The sequence below is a fragment of the Lygodium microphyllum genome, chromosome 3, assembly GCF_053477565.2.
Source record: "Lygodium microphyllum isolate KBCC chromosome 3, Lygodium_microphyllum_v1.1.10, whole genome shotgun sequence".
Taxonomy (NCBI): domain Eukaryota; kingdom Viridiplantae; phylum Streptophyta; class Polypodiopsida; order Schizaeales; family Lygodiaceae; genus Lygodium; species Lygodium microphyllum.
In genome coordinates this window covers 190,181,907-190,190,730 of record NC_141137.1, presented here as the reverse complement: position 1 = coordinate 190,190,730, position 8,824 = coordinate 190,181,907, and positions in this window count along the sequence as shown.

Here is an 8,824-nt window from a genome sequence, read left to right as displayed (position 1 = left end):
AAGACAAAGGAAAGCGCAATCATGTGCTTGCCAAAGAGCATGCATGCCCTATAGAAGGAGAAAGAGTGCATGAAAGTGTTCTCTTTGACAGGTTTTGACCAATTCTTTTAGATGCCACTATATGACGTGGATGCCAGAAGATGTCGAGAGCTACTCATGATGCTTCAAGAGGATGGAACCTACATGCTGAGTGATTTTGAAGGAGAACCTATAGAGCTAAATCTAGCATAGGACATAGTGTAGTAAAGCTCTAAGGTTACAGGAAGGTAATCATGTTATCAGCAACATGAAGTTAACTTCAAGAGATATATTGTTGGCCTTCACAATAGACAACGCTAATGATAGTGTCTATGAATCACTTTAAAATGATGAGATTTGATTGGCACTATAGATACATCAACATTATTTTCACATCTACAAACCTTTGAAGTATACCCATGTAGAGGCACACATCGCATTCTTGTTCTCTCTAGCAATGCTAAGGAAGTAGCAAGTGAAGGTAGATTGGGTTTGAAAATACTTAAGGATATCAAGAATGCTGTACAACTCAAGTCATATTAGCGAATGGGCTACATTGGTAATGGAGTCATCCTCACACAAATATTGTATGAAGCATTAGGCATGTGTAACAAGATTAAACCAATGCCAAAAAATGAAGAGTTATTATAGGCTATCGAATCACAAAGAGCAAAAACTCAAAGACATGTAAGGAAAAAAGCTCAACAGGTCATAGCTTCAACATTTGAAGAAGAAGACGATGAGGAGGAAGAAATGGAAGTGTAGTCACCGGCAAAAAAGACCATAAAGGTGGGAGATAAGTAGATACCAGTGGGATCTACTCATGGACTAGAACCAAAGAAGAAGATAAGCTTCAAGTTCATCACCAAGAGGCTGAGGGAAGGAGTGTTGGCTCAAATCAAAGGTGAGATTGCAACCAAACAACCACCAAAAAGAGTGTGCATATGGAAAGTGGAGTAGACTAAAGATTTATATCTCAAATTAGTAAAGCTTCACAAGGAAGAAAAATAGGTGGTTGAAGAAGAAGAGGAAGAAGAGGAGGATTCACCATTGCACAAGGAGTTGCATACCAAGTGAAGAAGAGATCCTATTTTCTCAAAGCAACCAACTCCGAGCACCAACAATGGGTATGTCACACTTGAAGGTCACATAACCTACTTCTCCTCACACACATTATTCTTTACCTCTTCCTATCATAAATGATCCCTTAGATGAGATATTACCCCTAAATCTAAATCTTGATGAGCACTTTGAGCACATAGATTTAGATAATCCATATATCTCACCTACACCAAAGTGCACAAGTGACATTACACTACATCCCACTAAAAAATCTATTGATTCTACACAAACACCTTCTCTTTAACCAATCATTACACCCCCAACTAAACAATCCACACATAGGGAACCACCCACCACCATAAACACACAAGCACCAAGCACATCACAGGAAAAATAGGGTCTACACCATGATGAATTATCTTGGGCATTTGCCAGACAATGTACAAAAGATGCTTATGCGTTGCAAGACCCTAAGAAGGCAAATCAAGGCCCAAGAAGAAGACAAGCAAAGTTGGCAAACACTCAAAGAGGATTTTGAAGCCAAGCTAAAGGAACAAGGTCAACATATGATAGAGCTTCAAACCTCATACATCAACACTACAGGTGAGCTAGATAATTGAAAAACTAGAGTCTGGGATGTAAGGAAAAAGTGAATAACAATGCACAGGAGAGCAGGACTAGCTAGTTGCAAAAAGAGATAGACATATTGCAAAAGACAAATTTCATTGCAATGGAAACATGATGGAAGCTCAAAGATAGTTCCAAGATCTTATGTAGATGGACATACAAAGGACGACATCTACGACTACATCTCAAGATCAAGAGCTAGTCGAAGAGAATGCTAAGTTGCCACTTTGAGGAGGCAACTCCAAGACAAGGAGCTAGCTCAAGGTCAGACGGAAGGAAGCACCTTCAATCCAATAAAAGAACCAACTCAAGTGTAGAGACAAAGGAAGGAGGAGACAAAGCAACCACAAGAGTTTGAAGAACCTCCAACCTTCCAAGACATGCCTATAGGTCAGGACACTGTTCATCCACAGGAGGACACACAGGCAGATACAAAACTAGATAGATTGTAACTTCAAGAACAAGAGGATCCACACACAAAAAAGATGCTAAAGACCCTTGAAAATTAAGAGAAAGCTGCAACTGACAAGGTACTTAAGGAAAGCTTGTAGTGGGAAATTCGCATTATTAAGTAATCTATAAAACAATTACAAGCTGTTGGATTGAAACCAAATTTCATAGGCTTGTTCCTCATGGAAAAACTAACCTTTCCATGTATTTGGTTCTTGAATTGGATGCATGGTTTGGTTGGAAAACAAGGAAGTGTCTTGTTGACACATACACATATGTGTCAAGTTCACTAATGTGTCATGTTCCAAGCCTTGTGAAACTTCATGTGTGTCTTGCCATAGAGGTTTAGGCTTAGTTTATGTGTTTAGATTGTTGGTTTGAGCCACAATTGAGAGTAGATTTGAGAAACGGTCTCTCTTTGTTTTGTGGCTTAGTCTAATGTTTCTAGTTCCATACATGCAATCTAAGGACTTAGGAGATTTCAGAATGTAGATAACTAGTGACACTTGTTCTAGCATCAAGGAGGTAGGTTGGTGTGTCCATACTTAGAGACTAGCAACTGTTTACTAGAGAAATGCTTGTAGACTCTCTTGATCTGACAAATCAGCAAGGTCTGCAACTGTCACAAGCTTGGTCCTTCCTTAGTATTGACATACACAGTATGGCAATAAGCTTGGTTGCCCTATACTATAAGGATTGAGGTCTATTCATCACTTACATCACATGGGTGTTGTAAGATGAGGAAAACAAACGTACACATGGTTGGAAGGCATCAATGACTTCATTAAGAAGCCAAGAATGCAACAAACAAGGTTCTAACACACTCCAATGTTGGGTTCCTAAGGCAACCTATGGTTGATTACCCTCTCATATATGGAAGGAATCATCTCCAAGACACCAACCAAAATATCAATTGGTCTTGCAAACCAAACAAGTGTGGGTTCCAAAAATCATAGCTCAATCTAAGGCCATAGGCTCTAATGTTCCAAAAATGCACAAAAAAAAAAGGGTCAACAATGAAACTAAATCATAGGCCTCCACTAGCTCAAAAGCACTACATTTCACAAAAATCTCTTAATAATCCACATCCCTTGACACAACATACATGGGTCCCTAAGACCTTGCTTCAAGCTCAAGGTTATTATGAGGGTCAAACATGCATGTGGATACCCAAACCCCACTTAACTTCAAATCTAGCCCAAAAAGTCCCTTCAAAATCTCTTTCTTCTCCAATAGCCACTATACTTCTTCAACCTTTGCACATAAAGAATGTGTGGCAACCAAAAAAATTATCTCTAGCTTTACCCTCAATTAAAGGATGAGCTCAAGTGCTACATCAAGTCTTGGTGCATACAATTACACAAGATGCAGCTATACATATTTTAAATTGTTCACTCGTTACTCCTCCATAAGGGCAATACTCTTAAAAACATAAAGAAACCAAACTACACTTTAGAGAAATATTTATCATAAAAGTCTATACACATTCACATCAACATTTTCTTTCACTATGTCTAAGACAAGGGAGGGGGAGAAATATCTAAAATTATGGGTATATTTCTTTGCAGGTACTAAACAACTCTTCATTATGGACTTGTGGTCAAAATCATGCCAGCCATGCCTAGACCTTGATAGCATTGACCCAAATCACCAAAGAGACTACGTCATCCCTCCATTCCAAAAACATTCAAGAAATTTCTATGTACCATTGGTGGAGGATTGTTGTGGCAAACATTTTGTCACCCTCTACTTTCAACAAAACCATCCCTTTCCACATTGCCAAGATTGTGCATGGATGATACTAAGGACAACATCCCATATCTGTTGGTAGTGTTGTACCTACTTTAGACAATATGAAATGGGATTGTTTCAACACATTATTGGCATCACACCTTAGTGCCATGACATGTTATCTGTCATTGTTCCAAATAGTGGACTTTGACAAAGACGCCTTTGAGAGGAACAACATGCACAAGACTCTTGTGACAAGAACTTGGAACTCCTTGAACCAACAATAATCCAAGCTCTTCTTCCATCCACCCATGCATGCCAATATTGGCTTAATCACATTACTTATATTGAGTTGCTCCCAATTGGTGAGAATTGTTTGATAAACCTACTTACCACACCAATGCCCTATTGTAATGATGAAGCACTCCTTCTACTACCACCATCCCCAAAAGTTAGATTCCAAACTAGTCTCTCTATACACCCTAAGGAGATCAAAAATGTCTATCCTGATGCAGTTGAGGAAGATACACGACATAAGGGGTAAAGGCACTTGCCAATAAATAAGAGCACTAAGCTAAGGCACTTTATTCCCATAGGTTTTTTTCCCCTTAGCCAAATTCTGGTGATTAGCACCATTTGTTTTTGTTTTTCTCTTTTTATTTTCTAACCTCTTTTGCAATTCATAGTGTGTAGGTGTAAGAAAAACCAAGGCAACACAACCCAAAGCATCCCAACTATATGTGTGAAGATAGAGCCAATCAACAAACCTACAATAGCAACAAAGGCTCTTCAATGACTAAGGCTTTAAAAGTAATAGGTGATTTCAATCCATGCTTGAATGATTTTGTTCCTTTAGTGACTGAATGCTTGTCTTAAATTTTTCATTTTATTAGATATGGTACTTCATTTCTCTATTAACCTAGAAGACAAGTATTATTTAATTGGCTATAGAAATGTTAGCTAGGTTCTACCTTGATAGTTTTTGTCCACTTGACCAAGCATAGTAGCTAATGTTTTAGGCTAAGGGTAGAGTTTTTATCCTTGGAAAGGAGATGAGTTTAACCTTAGGCGAATAGGGTAGATTTCAAGCCCTTGCTAGGACATTGTTTTGGCAAGTGTAGTAAACCTTTCACTTTGAACGACAAAATAGACCAAACAAAAATATACAAAGCAAATCTAGTCAAAAGACAAACAAAAACCACTATAAAAACACTCAAAAAAGAAACTTGATGATTTTTGTGGCCTATTGCCTTGTTGCTCATGGTAGGCAAGGGTGGCTTTACGCCTTCCAGACCAATGCCTTGAGTTGCATGGGATAGCCATGCCTTAATGTCACAAGTAGACTATTAGAGAAGGCCTTGTCATGACAAGGAACCAACGTCGGTGCTTGTGGATTTAGAGATGGTTTCCATTGTGCTTAAATAAAATCAAACAATGAAGTGAAAGGCAAAAGCCACTACAAAATTAAGTCTAACATATGTTTCCAATGATAGTTTTATTGCTATTAAACCAAAAACATTTGACCCAACATAGGCTTGAGGTACTATTTTATTCACCTTTTGATTAACCAAATCTTTAAACCTCTGACTAGCAAAACCTTTTACTTTAAACACTCTTTATGAATGTTAATCAATGAGGTAGATTCTATTAAGTCAAGAACCAACACTATACAAACTCTACACCAATTAATTTATTCTTGTAACTAGGTTAATTGAATATGTTTCACCATATCTTTTATTTTTGTAGTTGCTTGTTGTTTAAGACTTGTAAATTTTCCTTGCTTCAAAAAAGTTTTCTTCACTACTTTCCTTTTCTATGCAAGTACCTACAAATGTCTATGACTTTACTTTGGATTATCATGTGCTTGAGAATGTGTGCAAAATAGGAAGGGAGGAGTGTTGCATTAGTGCAACAATGGCATACAAATGATGCAACAGGAGTGACACTATGATGCCACTGATGGTGGATAGCATGGAGCATGCACACATGTGAGAGATGTACAAAAGACACCCCACATTTACCTTAAAATTGGGCCCAAGCTTGGTTCCAATTTGTATCCATTTGCTACTCTTTATGTGAGGAGCTCTCTATGAGCTCCTTTTGTATAATCCCATATGTCAAACTTTCACAATGTACTACAAAACCCCTTCCCTCACTCAAGGCCAACCCATCATTTGGTGAAGCCAAACCTTGAGTGAGCACAAGTGTACTCTTGGAGCTCCTTTTTGGCATAACAAGCTCCCTATGAGCTATTGAGGCTTTTATGCTTCTTGTGTCATGCATGGTTGAGTGTGTGAGGGGGGGGGGGGGGTGTGTTCCATTGGTCATGAGTGATGCTTAAGAGTTCAAGCCTTCAAGCACTAGCTAGCATCATCCACCGATTGACAAGTGTGCATAGCTAGCCCATGCAACAACATACACAATACCATTCCTAATGTATAACTTTGCTTGTGGGTGACTTTTCAAACATTGTGATTATGGATATTCCTTAAAGAGATTTAAGGTTTACTTTAGTTCCTAATTTACCACCACTTAAAACATTCCTTAAACATGTGTAGGAAGGGGAGTGGGTTATAGTGCAAATGCATCTTTTGCCTTACTTTAACCTACTTGAAAGAGTGTTCAATTATACAACAGGGGAGGTTGTAAGCCTTATGGCTCACCCTCATGTAATTGCTGCAATTATGGGCTCTCAATGACTTGCTTAAATAAATTTTAAGACTTGAATATGGTATGCTTCCTAGATAGTGCCTATTTTTCTTTCACTTTTGGGGGATGAGGAATTAATTTAACTTGAATAAACCTAAATTACCAAGGGAAGAAGGAGGATCAATTTTCTCTTCCATTAAACCACATCTAATCATCCACATGACTAAGGTAGACTACATTTTATTTCCCCTTTCTTTAGAAAGAAAACTAGGTATTGTCATGCATTTTTATTCAAGCAAAATACTTTATTCACTTATCAAAAATAGTGTCTTGGTTTCACTAAGGTAAAAAAGAATTTATTGAAATATTTTATGCAGCATTCCTAAGAGATTAGAGTCATAAAAGACTCCCTTCAAGCCATTTCTATTAGTGTAAATACTTCTAGGAATGCAATATGCCATTTAAAGTTTCTTTATTTTATCCAAAAACTATGCAAGAGTGCTTCATGGGCTTTGCCAAGAATAGATGAAACCATGCTTTTCCTTTCAATGAGACAAAATTATTCCTTCCTAATCATGCTCTAATGAAAGCTAAGCTTTTATGAATGATGAGTTACAAAAAGAACTATCCCTACTTATTAATAAGTTAATCTTTTCTTAATCAAGTTTTAAGAGTTAAAACTTTTGTGCAAGAGACACAAGGAAAGAAGTATTCACTCTTATGGATCAAATTAATTTTTCTCTACTTATTGCTTAGGGATCCTTATTGAAAATCAAGAAGACATCTTTGAAGAATTATGAATGAGAAAAAAAATCATATTCCTTTTGATGCAATACCTTTCTATTCTTTCCTAAACATGAAAGATCTTTATTATGAATGAATCTTTAATCATTTTCTAACTATGAAATCTTTCCTAAAATCAAATTTAATTATACCCATACTCATTCACTAATGATACCCTTTTAACCTTTTTATGCTATAAATGCATCAAGAAAGCTTCAAATTAAAATTTCCTTTCAAAAAATGCTTCATTAACTTCTTTTGATGCCTAAACAACAATGGCAACTTTAATGCAACCACTAGGTGCTTAAATGAAAGAGGGTTCATTTTATGCATACAAATTTGGAAAATTTTTGCCATAATCTCCCCGTAAAATGGACATTTTCCTAAATTTTATACCTAGTTTGAGGGTTTGTAACCTCTTTGTAATGAAAGGAAACATAAACATGAAATAATAAACTTCTTTTTGAGGATCAAAGAGGAAGAGTCAATTTGACTACATTTCCCTCTTATTTGATCTCTTAATTCCTTCCATAATCCATTCTATACTTTGTAATCATTTACATTCAAAATCTATCAAGTTTAATAATGAATGTAAGTCCTTTAAAACACAAACTCTAGAATCATGCTTAAGAATAAATTTACCCAAAAATGACTAGCTTTCAAGAATGACTTGTACATGACTTGCAACCCTTTTCATACATTGAAAGAAAACTTATTTTCAATTTGAAACATTATCCTTAAAGAACCAAATCATAATTTCACCACTTAGAAGCATCTCTTAAGAAGAAATAAATAATCATGGAATTGATTAAGACTCCCCAAAGTTGGGGGTTTGGCCATTTTCGGCTAAATCTATTACCCTTCTTGCATTAACTTCAAGAAAGACATAAGGTTTGCTTACCACAATGACTAAAGCTTGAACAAGGCATAAGAAGGAATAAATATAAGGAATATGCTTCAAAATTACCCTTGGTTGAGTCTTCAAGGGCTACCTCCTTGGGTTGAGGGAAGGGGAAAGGAGTTTTGCTTGAGAGGATGCTTCAATGGAAACCTTCGCTTCAACTAGTTGTGGGCCACCATTCCATAAGCTTGAGAGGGAAAGAAGAATAGAACTTTAGGGATGATAATGAAGGAAAATATTTCCTTTATACTTAGCAAGGCAAAGGAGTAAGCCTTGGCCACTCTATGCATGGAGAGGAGTGCAAACAAGCAAGGAGAGGCTCACACAAGAGATGCACATTTCTTGAAATGAGAAGGGCTACACCTAAATCATCATATGGGGCATGGCTGAGGCTATTGAAGCTTTTATATGTCTTAGGGGACTGGGGGGAAGGTGCTCCTAAAGGCTCATGGCCACTGACAAAGAGAAGGGGGAGATGGAGATGATCGTAGGCTTCAAGTTTCCATGAAAGCTTGAGGGCTTCCTCCTCTCATTCAAAAAAATGAGACTAATTATGCATTTGTGCACTAACAGCTCTTCTTTTATAGAATGAGGGTGCCCAAA